The sequence below is a fragment of the Mauremys reevesii genome, linkage group 7 (genome assembly GCF_016161935.1).
Source record: "Mauremys reevesii isolate NIE-2019 linkage group 7, ASM1616193v1, whole genome shotgun sequence".
Classification (NCBI taxonomy): Eukaryota; Metazoa; Chordata; order Testudines; family Geoemydidae; genus Mauremys; species Mauremys reevesii.
The window spans coordinates 17,189,929-17,206,754 of record NC_052629.1 but is presented as its reverse complement, the minus strand read 5'-3'; positions in this window follow the sequence as shown (position 1 = coordinate 17,206,754).

Genomic DNA, 16,826 nt, shown 5'->3' with positions numbered 1-16,826 from the left:
AATGATTAGTGGAAAATTGCAGTGTGAACAACATAATGATAGGTGGAACAATATTTCCTCATAAAGAAATCCATAAATTGGCATGGAACTCCACAGAGAGTCTGACAAGGAACTAGACAGATCACTTCTGCATTTCAAATAAGTTCTGCAGCTTGTTGGCAGCTGCACTTGCGTTAAGGTGAGCAGACTTGGGCAGGGACCATAATCTTTATATTGGTAAATGGAAGATTAAGTAAAAGAGAATGAAGAAGCACCAAACAGTACACAATTAAAAGACCCAAAGACAAAAAGTCATTTTCTGCTTGAACTAAAAGAACAGGTTCAGTGTTCTAATGGGCTCAATTGGAAAAAAACCCAGGACATTATTACATTATTACTCTGTGGGAACACATCAGAGAGCGCTATCTGGAAAGTGCAAAACCAGTCCTAATAACAATCTAAAAAGCAAGAACGGATTAGCGATGCTATTTGGTTAGCATGGGAAAAGAGAAGAAATGTAAAGCAAAAACTCATGAATGCTAAGATGTGAAGAGACAATTAAGTGGCAAGAAGAATACAGAGCTCTCAACAGAGAGGGGGAAAAAGTGCTAGAAGAGATAAAAGAGCATATTATAATAGAAAATATCACGAGGCTAAAGATGCTAGCTGAAGACATGACTTTACAACCTTGTATAAGACAGTCAAACAGCTAATAGGAAACTTTAGCAGTACTGGAGGCCCTATTAAAAATGCAAATGGAAAGAATCTTACTACTCAAGAAGAATAAAGGAAAAGATGGGCAGAACATTTTCAAGCTATTTTAAATAGACCAAGATGATGCAAACTCCTAGAGCTACATGAAGACGACCTACCAGCAGAGCTTGCTGTTGATTTAAGAGATATTACAAGGGAAGAAGTTAGAAAAGCCAGGAGTAAATTCCAAAATAGGAAAGCAGCTACAGAGAATAATGTTAGTGGAAAGATGCTTAGAGCAGGTGATGAAACAGCCCTCCAGACTGTGCTTTTGAATAGAATATGGAATGAAGAAAAGAACCCAGCCCAGTGGAAGAGAGACCTCTTAGTAAAATTGCCAAGAAGGGGTGACCAACTGCAATAAGTGGAGAGGAATCACATTATTCTCAGGGCCTGGGAAAATCACATGCAACACTATCCTGGAATGTATCAAGAAACAAATAAATCTCTAACTTAGTGAGGAAAAAGTATGTTTTAGACCACTGAGATCATGTGCAGACAATACTGTTGTTCTCAGACATTATAGAACAAAAGTATGGCATGGCAAGCACCTCTTTTGATAAATTTCATAGATTTACAGAAGGCTTTTGACAGAGAGACAGTCTTTGGAAAATTATGGCATACTATGGAATACCAGCAAAAATAATTAGACTCATCAAGGATCTAGACGATAATACCAAATATGCAGTCAGAGATAGAGACAACATCGCCCAGTGGTTTGCAGTGACAACTGGTGTAAGGAAAGGGTGTATTATGTCCCCACTGTTGTTTGTACTGGTTATTGACAGTGCAATGAGGAAAGTAACTGTAGAAAGCAACCGAGGAATTTTAATGACAAATGATGAAGTACAATTGGATTACTTGCTTAATTCAACACATCTCTTAATGGAAGAAAAAACTCAACTTTTGGCAGACAAAGAAAAACAAGTTGGTTTGTTCATCAACAAGAGGAAGAAAAAATATATGGCTATCCATCTCCCAAAAGCAATCATCAGAGTACATGGAGAAACCTTAGAAGTCAGTCATTTTACCTATCTAGGGAGTGAGATATGCAATGATGGAGACACCGTGCTAGATGTCAAGCAAAGAACATCAAAAGCAGCAAATAACTTTCATATATTTGAAAAGAATTAGAAAAATAGCATGACTGGCACTGACACAAACATTTTTTAACACCAGCACCATGTCTGACCTCTTTTGTGGAGCAGAATCATGAAAATCTAAAAAAAGAAATTGATAAGAATATCACCTCTTTCCAAAGTAAATGCCTGCAAAAGAATTTCAGAGTTCACTGGAAAGAATTTCTTGCAACATCAGAATTTTTAAGTAGAGCAATCCAACCTTAAAGGATCAGACTTGGTAAGATGATGACGATGGACATATTTAGGACATACTTTAAGGATAACACCAGCATGACTTCCACGTCAACTAATAATATGGACACCACCTGGGAGGAGAAAAAGAGGGTAAACTAGAGAAACATTACACAGAACAATACAGAAAGAAGCCTCATCGATCAACATGACCCTCAGATGCCTTACCAGGCAAGCACAAGACTGAAATAAATGGTGGAAACTTATGGATGCCTTATGCATCGGAGGATAAAGAAAAACAATATGTGAAAAGCTCCTCTGTGTGATGAACCTCTTCTATAGTCAGAAGGGCTCTCATCTTCTCATGTAATATGTGCAGAATTTGAGAAATATAATACACTTATAAAATATTAAAATCATAGCCATCTCAGTCAGTTATTGACAAACATTTATTTTACTTTTACTCTTGGGTATTTCTTTGAACCCATTGTGTTTTTCTAGTTTCTATACCAGCCATTCTGATTCTACAAGTGCACTCTGTGAAAGCAACTAATAAAATGCTCATAAAGATGAGGGAACCAATTCTGCCCTCACTTATCCTACTTTTACACTGGTCTAACTTCATTGACTTGAATGGAGTTAATTTTGATTTACAGTGGTGTAAATTAGAAGGGAATTGGACCCAAAAGGTGACACAATAATCTAAAGAGTTCCTTTACCTTTTGTATGATGTACAATCAAATGTCATCCTCATAAATATTTATAAAATCTTTACCAGACAAATCCTATTTGAGCCTTAATTGTTTATGAATATTAAACCCCCACCTTAATAGAAGTCATGCAACTTCTGAATTCTCTTGGTATACTAGCTTCCAAACTCTGTACTTGAAAAACCTGATGGCAATAATGGGTTTTCCATCATGGGGTTACAGGGGTTAGCAAATGTAATTTTCCAGGCTCATCCAAAATATCATTAATTATGTTCCCTGCATACAAAGTGATTTGAATCATCACATTCACCATTTGTTTAACCTATAAGGGAGGTGATTGTGACACCCAACTTTTAAAAAAATTTGTTCTTTGGGACAACTTCGGGAAGTGTTTTTAAGGAATTAAACTGGAACAATATAGAAATGAATTGGGAAGATATACATAAAACCAAAATGGGAGTTAATACCCTATCAAACTAATGTGATGATGATGATTATTATGAACCACATTCTGTCTTATACTGAACCCATAACAATGTTGTTGGGGCCAGTCCTTTATCTGGTGTAAACAGATGTAGCTCCATTGAAGTCAATTTACAGCAGATGAGGATCTGCTCCCTGAAAGCCAGTGCACACAGTGTTAGTTTAAGTCCTGCCTGTCTATTTTCATTTGTTTTCTCCATTTGGACTAGACGGAAAGAAGCTGTGCTATGGATGCTTTGTTTAATTTGGACCTGTGGCTAAAGGAAGCCATTCTGTGACTTTTGTTTTCCTGTGGCTAAGATTAGAAGTTTTGTTCTCTTTTTTTTGGGACCTGACTTAGAGGGGCTGTGACTCCCAAACTGGTGGTCCCATTAGAGTGAGCCAGAGTAGCACACAACTTTCTCCCCCTTTCTGTGTTGGCTCTGCAGTGCTAAGAGGAATGAAATGTAGTAAACACTTACTTTAGTCAGTAGTGACAGGTTTCAGAGTGGTAGCTGTGTTAGTCTGTATCAGCAAAAACAACAAGGAGTCCTTGTGGCACCTTAGAGACTAACAAATTTATTTGGGCATAAGCTTTCGTGGGCTAGAACCCACTTCATCAGATGCATGGAATGAAAAATATAGGAGCAGGTATAATTACATGAAAGGATGGGGGTGCTTTACCAAGTGTGAGGTCAGTCTAATGAGATAAATCAATTAACAGCAGGATACCAAGAGAGGAAAAATAACTATTGACAAGAATACAGACCGTTACAAGAAGGTGTAAGTAACAGTAGGGAGAAATTAGTATTGGGGAAATTAAGTTTAGGTTTTGTAATGATCGACCACTCCCAGTCTTTATTCAGGCCTAATCTGATGGTATCCAATTAACAATTTAATTCCAGTTCTGCAGCTTCACATTGGAACCAGTAGGAGAACACTTCAATCTCTCTGGTCACTCAATAACAGACCTAAAAGTGGCAATTCTTCAACAACAAAAACTTCAAAAACCTACTCCAACGTGATTATTTCTAATCTCTTACCACTTCAATAGTTATTTTTCTTCCCTTGGGTATCCTGCTGTTAATTGATTTCTCTCGTTAGATTGACCTCACTCTTGGTAAAGCACCCCCATCCTTTCATGTATTTATACCTGCTTCTGTATTTTTCAATCCATGCATCTGATGAAGTGGGTTCTAGCCCACAAAAGCTTATGCCCAAATAAATTTGTCAGTCTCTAAGGTGCCACAAGGACTCCCCGTTGTTTTAGTCAGTAATGTCACTGAAGGAACAATGTATACCTTGTTGATTTTCAGAGCAGGACTGCACTTTTAAAAAGCATGATTTCCGCTGGCATGTTTGTCCTGTGAAACTCAGGATGTTCTAGATTATTTTGAAACACTATGAAAAGCTGCAGTTGTGGCCCCTGCCACTGATTTGCAATATTATTATTGAGCAAAACCATCCTTTCTCAACTAGGGCTCCCATTGTTCTTCATGGACATTTTGTCTTGAGTACATCACAGAGGACCAGACTACGTCCTCTTAAAAATCCCAGGGAGGGTAGGAAAAATGAGGAAAATGCACTCCAAAAATGAAGTACAATCTATCGTCGGAAAAGGGAATGTAACTGAAGTAGCATCATCTACCAGCCCTCTCCTTATTGAAGTCCCCTCTGTGAATTTGGTCTTTGTAAGTCTGTGAGGTGAGACAGTAAAGGCAATGGTTGCTTTTCACTGTAACATCTCTCCTGGACCCATGGAGCATTTCTAGCACAAGGCAGAGTAGATCCTGTCACAGCTTAATGGGTTTTTTTTTCCATCCTAAGCATCCTCAAGGGAGTTTCAGGGTAGCTACTGCTAGGGAAAGCATGGGGAGCAGTCAGTGCTCCTGAGAAAGCCCTTTTACCATGGGTGAGGGAGGAAGGCAGTGAATGGTGCTTGGGAACTCGACCACCATGCATATGCCCCAGCCTCTGCAGAGATCCCAAGACCTCCAACTTTTCCCATGTATTCACCGGCTTGGTGAGCCATGCCACATGTCTGTTCTGTTGCCAAAGATGACATTTTGGCAACATGGCTTTTCCAAAGGGTTTTCTTCCTGGATGGATGATCCAACTCTGAGTAAGAAGACTTTGCCCGTTAGCGATTCCTGGACAAGCTGGAGCAGGAGGTCGAGGCTGCCCGGGCCCAGGTTGCCAAGACCCCAGTGAACTGAGACCCTGAGCAGGCTGGAGCTGCTCCCCACTTGGAATGAATCCAACTGGAACTGACGAATGTGCCAGGGACCCTCATCAGCCCGACTCCTCTTGGGTTGCATCTGCCTTTGACATGCCAGGCACTCCCTAGGGTGGGCTGAGTCCCCGCTCAGTGGAAGGTGGGGAGGCTCCTGCTACTTCCAGTTAAACCTTCAGGTTGCAGTTGCAGACTCTGGTGGAACACCACCAGGTTTGTTTCCTGACATGCTCATCTGCTATTCACCCCCTGCAGCAGGTGGACCAGGGCCTCAATAAACCTGCCTAAATGATTTAAAAAAAAAGGCAATAATAAAGATAAAATGGTGCAGACTATCAGCCATAATTACTTTAACAGAACAGCTCCAATAGATGTGTGCACTAGCTGGGAGTGTATAATTTAGATGTATGGGATTGACTACATTTGGAAATTTCCCAAAATAATTAGCTATTGGTAAATTTCCAAACACACCCGAGCCCAAGGATTCAATCCAAAAAGGATTAAATTTATAACAAGAGTGTCCAGACGGGGTCTTACACTAAAATAACTATTCCAGAAAATTATTATGGAACAGCTATTTTGGTCAGTTTCTAAGTGTGAAAGCCCTTATTACATTGTGGGGCTCTCTTATTATTAAGAAGAAGCATCAGGCAATAAACATCCCATCCTTCAAGTATCTCTAATCTGTTACAGATTGGGCATTCAAATATTAATACATCTTTCACAATTACTAGTGTTTGAGGAGAATACACCTATAGCCAGACTAAAAAAACCATGGAATTGTTCTCTTCACAGGTCTTTCAATAGACTCCTAGAAAGTATGAGTTTTTGTTTCCTTACACTTGCAGTTGCTAGAGTTTCTTCATTAATCTTTGATAATTAAATTGAACTGACAAATGACTTCATGTTGTTTGTTCTCCCTTTACTTCATTTATTAAATTACAATCCATTTCTCAGGATGTGTTATTAATTCAGTCAATAGGAAACTTGATGGTGAGGGGGTAGGTTAAGGCCATTTTTTTTTTTTTGCAGAAATAGAGGAACATCTCTGACAATTAAAGAGATCTCTTGCTTTCTAGAAAATGATTTGATAGTTCTGAGGTCATGTGATCTGCACCATAACTATAGATATTATTGTTTATTATTATTTTATGGGGGCCCCAAAGTGTGTTAGACTCATCATAATACAGGTAAGAAGGCATGTTTCACCTGCCCTGAACATTTTGCAACCAGTGGCCTTGACCCTTCTGATACTTATGGATGTGTTTATCTTCACATGCAAATAACACACAAGAAGGTTGTGGGTAACACACAAGAGGGTTGTGCCCATGGAAATCAGCTCTGGGAGGGTGTACAATGCATACACACTGCATAGAAAAATGGTTTGTGATGGTTGTAGGGGAAGGGAGCAAACAGACCACTTAGGGTGGCATTATTGGTGAGCAGTAACAGTGGGACACCATGATAATGCTGGGTAATCTCTTAGGAAGAGATAAGTAGGGAAGGGCACAGTTCTGCCAATATTGTCAGCATTCAGGAGCATTAGACTTTCACCAGTGTAGCACCAATCCATTGGGATGTAATTTTATTGACCCTTTGTTATTGTTGTGAGGAGCTGTAAGGAAGTAACAGTGTTAATGGTAGAAGGTGTGGTATGAAGTGAGATGGAATATTGTCTCCTGTACATTGTCCCCCTCACCCCATGCTCTGGCTGTTCCTAAACCTCTGACTGGCAGAAGCTGGGACCGGATGACAGGGGATGAATGACTCAATAATTGCCCTGTTCTGTGCATTCCCTCTGAAGCATCTGGCACCAGCCACTGTCAGAAGACAGGATACTGGGCCAGATGAACCGTTGTTCTGATCCAATATGGCCTTTCTTATGTTCTTACAGACTAATGACTTATCACATTGGTTCAAGGGCAATAGCCCATGCTAGGTTTAGTTAGGTGACTGATTTTGACTCAACTGCAATGCTTCAGAAAAGACAAATGGCTAATGAGTCCACCCACTGCCTATTATACACCAAGGCAAGTTTGACACTTGGAGGAGGCTGGCCAGTGCAGTTTAAAACTGAAGGTAAGTTGATGAAATTAGTCTAGTCCCCAATAGGAATTTTGGATGCAAATTTATCTCTTCTATATTAAGGGTCAATGACAGTAGTTACTCATACAGTTATACGACCTAATGCTAATAAAATCCCCTTTGAATAAGTTGGCTGACCTACAACAGGCCAGCCAGGTGCTGCTTAATCTCTTCTCTGTGAGTCTATGCAGTGAGAAGTAATTGTCTCCTCTTTTTCTTCAGTGCTTGTGTTTTTCTCTTGCTCTTGGGTAAAAAAAATAGTTGGCCCCTCTGGTAGCCAAAACGGGGAGTTCCAGCTATGTTGGGAAATGGAATTTCAGAATCAAGATCCACTGTGCAGAGCTGACAGCAGAGTTTTGCCCCAGATACGGAAGTCAATGCAAGCTCCTCAAGCTCAGTCCATTCCTGACTACAATTGCTCACTTTTCACTGTAATGCTTTATCTCACTGCAAACACCTTTTGCAGAATCATAAAAAAGCCCTGGCTGTCTAGTTTTTAATGGTCAGGAAAATGAGACTTTGCATAGAAAGATCCTGATAAAGCACAGGGAATGATACTCGGCTGTGTAAATCAGTGTCACTCCATAGAAGACAATGGAGCTATGTTGATTTACACCAGCTGAGGACCTGGCTCAGTTTTCATTCATGTGGATCCTGTCCTATGGATCTATTTAGAATTCTTTGTAAAGCTGCTAATTCCCAGAAGCTTGTTTTCTGGTTGTTATACATAAAGTGTTGTTTTCCCAACATGCGGATGGAGCAATTGGTCAAAGTTTAAATTTCTAATCCAACATAAATCTCAGTATCATCTCTGCATATTACCCACATTTTTTTAAAAAATTGCCTGTAAAAAACTAACTGTATTATCTTAACAATTCCCTTGGAATACTAACATTTTGGAAAACACAAGGGTCACATGACACTGTCAGGTCATTTCAGTTCATTCCAATAACTGGCTGATTTTTGTCTATGTGTCAAAAGAGTGGATGTGGGTGTGTGGTGTACTATTGTCATTTATGAGTTCTATGGCCTCTACTTCCAGGTGACCTGATATAACAGAAGAATACAACTCTTCAAATTCAGCAGCAGTATATTTTCTGTGAACCATCTATCCCTTAATCTTTCTCTCTAACATGTGTCTTCCAGACTCCATACATCCTCCGAGTCAAGTTTAATGAGTGGCACCAGAAATGTTGAATGGCAGATTTTTGAGGACTGTTTGTTTGTCATTATTTTCACGTAGCAAGATCACTGCCATTTAAGTTAGACCAGAGATACAATGTCCCACAGATTTTTCTGGCCCATATCTTCAGTCTTTAAGGAAACAGTAAGAGGTTTACCTTCATAGGAACTGCAGTTAGGTTCTTATAATTATTATTATTTGCATTGCACTACTACCTAGATCCCCTCAACCAAGATCAGGGTCTCATTATTCTTGACACTGCTCAAATACAAAGTGCCCCCAGGGGCTTACATTCTGATTAGACAAGACAGATAAAAGGTAGGAGGGGAAACAAAGGCACAGAGATGAGAAGTCACTTGCATAAGGTAACAGAAAAGCTCACTTGCAGATCTAGGATTAGAATCTAGGTGTCCACAATCCAATGCCCTGATTACTAGACCATACAACAACACAGAATGGCCAAATGTTACTCTGCATGTGATAGGATTACAGCTGGTAAGACCTGATTTCTATTTAACTGCTTTAGTACTAAAACTAGTGCTGCTTTAAATACTGCACATAGTTGGGATCTGAAGTCAGATCTTCTGTAGTAGTCAGCAGTCTTGTCTGCAAGGAGGGTGAATGATCCTGCTTTCAAAGTGGTTCCTCAGATCAACCCAATGGTTTATAGTGCAGATTTTATTCTGATTGATTATTTTTATGTTGGTAATAAATGCTATTTAGTAAATTATCAAATGGACTGGATTCTCTGACCTGCTGAACAAGAAGCTCAAAGAGAGCACCAACTGGTTGATTCTCTCTACTTGTCTCTGTAGCATGGAGGAATCCCCAGTCAGCCTAGACCTGCAGTAGCCAGAGCCTACACCACCTCAGCTACAGGTCTGGCATGAGGGACATGCCAGGGGTGAGAAAGGGCATGGAGAAGGCATGATGCATTCAGTTATCAGCTGGAAGATGGCTCTATGAGGACTGTGGCCAACTGTTGAGTTTAGTGCAGACCCAGAACTCTAAACTTCCTCAGCAGCTGAGGCTAACCCAAAGAAACAGGGGCCTGTAACAAAATCCTTGAGAGCCTTCCTTCTCTCTGGGCACAGTAGGCAATCTGGGGCAAATGAGTGTAGTAGTCTCACCTCTTCTATTTCTTTATAATTTTTTATTAATTCCTCCAAATACAACAAATATACCCTCACCTATTCTAAAATTACAGTCTTGAGGTCGATACCAGCATGTGTCTGGCCATCACAGAAGTTAAAAGGCTCTTTCTCTTTCAAACCTCCTTTCCCCTGACTTTCCCCACCGTGTCCTTAAGGGCCAAAATATAGCTCCTGCTTTGACTGGCGACCCGAGGGTAATGTAGTTGATGTAGTTCCATTGTGCAGGGGGAGGTGGCTGATGTCAAAGGGTGGCATAGAAGGTGCATATCCTCAGCCCTCTGCTGAACTCCAGCTGAGGTAGGGTGACCAGATGTCCCGATTTTATAGGGACAGTCCTGATTTTTGGGTCTTTTTCTTATATAGGCTCCTATTACCCCCCACCCCTGTCCTGATTTTTCACACTTGATGTCTGGTCATCCTAAACTGAAGTGAGATATGGGAGGCAAGGTGAGCCATAAGGGTAGCCTTGAGAGATGAACTCTTGCATGAATCCTTCTCCCCAGCCCTTCTCTGGGGGGAGATGGCAGAAGAGTAGGCTCTGCAGAACACTTGCACAAGCAGATTCCTCCCTCCCTTGTCCCCTGCCCAGTGCGTAGGTGTGTTATACAGGCTTCTGGGCAGTGTATTTAGCCTAAGGCCTAAAAAAATGTATTTTACTGTAACTCAGTATAAACGCTCAGCCAGTTATAGTACAATACATTCTTTTCCCACAGCCCTCTGGCTTTGTCTGTGAATTTGTTACATATAAATAGGGGCGTGTTGTTTATATTGCAGAACGTGGTGATGCTTGAGGGAATTAACAAGAAAAGGCATTCCCACTGAAGAGAAGCACATGTCATGGATTCACTGGCCAGAAGGGACCATTGTGAACATCTAGTCTGACCTCCTGTAAAACATAGGCCAGAGAACTTCCCCAGAATAATTCCCAGAGCATATCTTTTACTAAAACATCCAGTATTGATTTTAAAATTGTCAGCAATGGATTATGTCTTTTCAAGGACAGAGCTGAACATTCTATGCATACCAAGGGGCATGATTAAAAATATTGGACTTAGCTACAGACACGGAGGTGTTTTAGGAATCTACCCCAAAATAATTGTTGTATTTGCAGCATTTCCTAGCTTGGAACAAGGTGGTTAACTCTGATAGCAACAGGAGTTCTATCAAGAAAGTTTGTTTCTTTATTCCCTTGTCTTCTCCAGACTGGGTATTAACATACAGGCTCTTGGCAGGGCTGCAGTGATTGTCATTCAGAATTTACTTTTGAGCCAAAGGAGACTCAACATGATGTCAAAACTTTGACCCCAGCACTACAGTCTGAAAGAAATAATAAGCAAAATGCCATCTGCTGATCACATCAACCCCTCTCCCATTGTATAATTTCTAATTATCTGGAGTGCTTGTTGTTGAGTTTCTAACTGCACTGTGTGTGCAAATAAGATGCTGAACATTAGGAATATGTGGTCCTGAAAACATTGTCTATTTCATGATTCTGTCCATGGCTCTGGGCTTGATTGGCATCTCGCAATATACCATGAGCAGGAATGCAATCCCTCACTGCACCACCCCAGTAATAAAGCAGGGATGAAATTGTAACCTCAGTTTCATAAAAAACACCCTAGCACTCTAACTGCCTAATTCCACACCCACTGGAGTCATTGGCAGAACTTCCATTGATTCCTATAGTATAGGACCAAGCCCTAACTCAGAATTAAATGGTCAGGCTTACAGCATGTCTACACTTTGAGCAGGAGTAAAACCCAGCTTGAGGAACATACCCACATTATCTCTGATCCAGCTAGCACACTAAAAATAAAAATGCAGTTTTGGCGGTGCAAACAGCTATCTGCTCAGCGTCTCTAATGGGATTGTATTTAGCTCACCAGCTCGATGAAAGGTGCAGCAGGATGGATAGCCTTTTCTGAGTAAAATCGCATTTGAGACCTTGGTGCATATTTGCATGGCTAGATCCTCATGCCATCCTGGCTACACTTCTATTTTTAGTGTGCTAGCTCAATCAGAGCTAGCGTGGGTATGTCAGAATTGACACCTCCAGCTCGAAGTGTAGACATACTGTAAGAATCACAATTCAACCCCTGCTTCCTCTTGTCATGCCAGCTCAGATACCTTGGCTGGAGTAGTGGGAGACAGAGCCAAGGGTTTACCTGCTCCCAAACCCTGCCTATACTCCTGCACGGGGGAGTTAGCATTAGAACTAGTCAGGACACTTTCAATTAAACGTTTTGTCAAAATATGCTGTTTTGTCAAAGCTGAAATGTTTTGCAAAGATGTACTGATTTTTTTATAACATTTTTTATGAGAAGGTTTCTGAGGTCCAGTGTGAACTAACCATTTCCGGGGATGGGGGGGGGCGGGGGAGAGAGAGAGAGAGAACAAAGAAAAAAATGAACTTTTACAATCCAAAAACAACTGTTTTGATTCTGTGATGAGGTGTTTGCCCCACACTTGCCTGGAAAGGGTTAATGCAGAGTGAGAAAGGGATTAATTAATCCAACAAGCCACAGCAGAGGCGAATCAGGTGACTAAGTAATTCCCTGACTGAGGGAGCCCAGCAGAAGACCAATGAGCTGGGCTGGGACTAGGAAGACAGGAAATTGGAAGCAGACAGAGGGAAGTCTGCAGTCACTCCTTGGGAAAAGAGAGGAGTGTTTGAAGGCTATGGGAACTGATAGCCTGCAGTTACTCCCTGGGTTGAGAGAAATTAGGAAGATGACAAACCCAGAGATGGGGGAGTGCCAAATGGTAAGTCAAAGACTCATGGAAAGGCAGTAAGGTACCTGAGCTGGAACCTATAGTAGATGGTGGGCCTGGGTTCCCCTGCCAGCCATGGAGGAAGTGAATGGGAAGAGTGCCTGAGACTGATAGGGAGAAACCCTTTGGTACCTCAGAAAGTGAAAACATGTGTAGTGACCTGGCCAGAGGACTGAGTCATGGAGAGACAGTAGCAGACTGGAGCAAGAAAGAGCCTGCCAACCCAGAATTAGAGAGGCAAAGGATGGCATGCAACTGTGGAAAGAAGTGTTGACCTCACAAGCTAGAAGAAGGTTCCATCCTGATGGTGACTGGACCACTCCATCACGGACTTTATTTCATGTTTGCAAATTGCTAGAAAGATTTTGTTTTTATTCCAGTGCAGAATGAAAACAAACTTCAAAAGTTGTGAAACAGAATTGTCATTTTCTGAGCATATTTTCTTTATGCCATATCACAATTTGGCCTCATGTGTCTTTCAGTTGGACTCATGCCATTATCTTTTGTCATGCTGTCTCTTAGTAATTGACTTTGGTGACTCCACAATATGGCACATCAAATGCACATTATGTGTGCATTGTCACAGCCTCAATGTGTGGAATTTTTATAGTGAGGGTTCTTGGCTTCCCTTTGTCTTTATCGGTTTATACAGGAGTGCAAGATTCATGTACATAAAATTGTGCTGACAGGATTACTCATGAGTGACAGAAGGCAATGGAGCCACAAGTGATCATCCCAGATGAATGTAAATAAATGTAAGATTTTGAGACAGATACTGTGCACGAGAGGCATAAATCAAGCATAAATATGCTAGGCATTTTCAATTATTTTAGTCTGATCTTGTCAGAGAATGTCAGTACTCAAGTATCAGAGTAGCAGCCGTGTTAGTCTGTATCCGCAAAAAAAACAGGAGTACTTGTGGCACCTTAAAGACTAACAAATTTATTTAAGCATGAGCTTTCGTGAGCTACAGCTCACTTCTTCGGATAGTACTCAAGTAGAACAACAAACCCTAGTTTTTCTTCATGCAGACATTTACACTGGTGAGTAGGCCTTGCTCATTGAAATACATGGGAAAACTCATGTAGTAAAGGGTTCTTGAACTTTCTTTAAATTGTGTCCTCTCTCACCTGCACTCTGCTCTCTAATCTCTCCGGGGAGTTGAGCTAACATCAGGCTCTCTCCAGCAACCACCACTCTTTCTTTAAATAGGTTTAACAAAAAATGCAGGGCTGACAAATTTCAGTGGCCAGTGATCTCTTTAAGGTCAATATTTAGTGAACTGTCAAGGCTGGAAGCAAGTGGTGTCACCCATGGTAGAGATGAGAATCCAGTCTTTTCAGGGGTTCACGATGATGAGCTGTAGGGCCTTTAAACCAGAACAGCCTGACTTGTAGATTGTTGCTGAAAACATTCAAATTTCCCAGCACTCATTCTTTTGGCATGTGAGAGCATGGTATTAAAGGCTCTGGGAGTATGGTGAGAAAAAATGTTGCCAAATAAATTTTTCAAATAAAATGATGTAGCTGTTCCTCAGAATTCAGCAATGTTTACATAGCGAACACATGCAGAAACATGCGTTTTCAAATATGTTGACTTAAAAGCCATTCTGGTGGGAAAATAGTCCTATTCTGCATGAAAATAGGCTTGCTTGCAAAGGAAAGTGGGTCTTTAATCCTCTCTGGAGTAATGTAGTCTTCTCATATGTATGCTTTATTGCACCCAATGGTGCAGTTCCCATCTCGCCTATGGATGACACCAGCTGTTTCTAGCCTTGACAAATTATTTATGCCACATCTTTTGCAGAAAGATTGTTTTAGCAACATTTTAGAGGATTTTTTTTAAAGAAACTGCTAGTGTTCTGACAAAGGACGAATAAAGTTATAATTAATACAATTCAGAAACTGATAAAAATTATTGCACGCAGCCTTCTGACAGATTTTGCAATTTTAGGGTCTAGCACCTGCCAGAACTAGTGCTGCAACTCCTGGAAAAACAGGGTCCTGATCCCCAGTGGAGCTGGTTACAAAAGTCAAAAAATAATTTCAATGAGATTTTTTTTCCTTACAGTTTTGAATTTCAATTTTTAAAACAAATTAAACAAAATTGTCACTAAACTTTTGATTAGCTTTTCAAACACCTCTAACTTGTACTGCTATAAACTAAGTATGGGAATGGCTACATTGCCTAGGTCTCACCACCCCCAAACTTCTGCATGTCTGTGTATGTACCCAGAATCAATGCTAATTTTTGGATCCTTATTTCCTGGATGGTCTTGGTAGCTGAGCTACTTTAAAGAACTCAAACGCTGGATCCAAATCTTGCAGCATAGGTCCCTTTCTAGGATAAAATCTTGGGGCTAGATCCTGATCCCCATTCCATGCGCTTTGTGCTTCCAGGGTAGGTAGAAAGCTATCTTGACTAATCAGCTAGGGATTCTCCCTGTGCTAGATTCTCCCTGTGAGCAGAAGGGACGTGGATACTAGGGATCTATGAAGTTAAAGCCAGGTTTTTCTGCATGACAGTAGAGAGTAATCTCCGGAAAGAAGTCCTCATAGATACTGACTCAAAAGTCTCCTGTGATTTTTAAATACAGGGTTAGAAAATCTGGTCCTATGAAATTGATTAATGAAAAGTACTAATCAAATGCTAAGTATTATCATTGTAGCTTTGGCTTGTAGTGAAAAGAAATTGGGGAGAATCCCACAATGTTTGAATCACAAAAAATATACCCCCAGTATAGTATAATATAACACTATAATAGTAATTTTACATTTCAATTCTGCATTGCCAATAAGTTCTGTAAACTATTAGGTAATCAATGGTGGCGGGTTTCATCCTATCCTTTGGGAACTCCCTCTGTGGAAAATCACTCTATGGACAAATTTAGAGCAATGAATTAGCCTCTCAAACAGGGAACAAATTGACTGGGATTAGCTTGAGGGTCAGTGCATGCCAAAATATTTTGCATCTCAGCAAGAATAAAAATCAGCTGTTGACCCAAGACCCTAATTAGGATTTGGCCTGTAGAACTTCCCCAGTCAAATTCAGAGCTAGCATGGTGAGTCCATCCTAATATGTATATATTGTAAAATCTTAAGTCTGCATATTCACCTGTTTCACAAGGTATAATTTTCCCCACATTTATAGCTAAATTTACATCAGCGAGCAACATTATTGTTGCACAAGGGGAGGTGGGGGAAGCTATGTTTTAAAAGGTACGCAAGAGAGAAATTAGATAATGACCCAGTTGTGGTTTTGACTAAGAACTTGAAAGCTGTTGGCTTTGTTTTAGTTGTTTATGGCGGTTATAATTAATATCAGGGTTAGTTATGAGCAGATTGTAATGTAACTAATTTTTGTTGGGTGACACAAACAGCCCTGGAAATAAGTCATTAAATAGCTGCAGTAAAAATACAATGTTACTTTTGCACCAGTTATAAAGCAGACATGAATAATTAATAAATTATACTTTTAGTCTTACTAGCATATATTATATAATACATTTTAGGCATAAATATTTTATTTCTTTATGGATATACATAGTGTAAAATCACCAAAATTGGGGTTGGAGGATCATCTTTTCCATCTCCTCTCCACTAAAGAATTATTCCCCACAGTATATTTTCTCATGATTTGTTTAGTCTAGTGTTAGATGTCTCTAGTGACGTCTTTTCCTTTAGGAGACTATTCTTCAGTCCAATAGATTGCACTGGTGAGAAACAACTTCTGATAGCTACATTTTCCTTTTCTCAATTTCATCTGATTATTCCTGGCGCTATCCCTACTTCAAAGGGAAAACTACTGTGCTTGAGGTTGGGGGGGGTCTGGGGTGAAAGGTAATATCCCTATGCTGTCATCCATTCTAGAGCACTTTCAGTCATATTTTCAACCCTGGGGCCAATAATTTTCTCCTATAAGGATCAGCTCCCATTGGTACACTGTAATATACTAGCAAAGACATAGGCACAGATTTTTTGTGCTGGAAGCAGGGACGTAGCACTTTATCTAGATAATGTTCCCATTTGGGAGAGAGTCTACCAATTACTATTATTTATTTGTATTGCAGTAGTGCCTAATTACCTCAATGGAGATTGGGACCCTATTATGCCAGGTGCTGTACAAATACAAAGTAAGAGACCATTCCTGATCCAATTAGTATTAATATGTATCACTTGTATT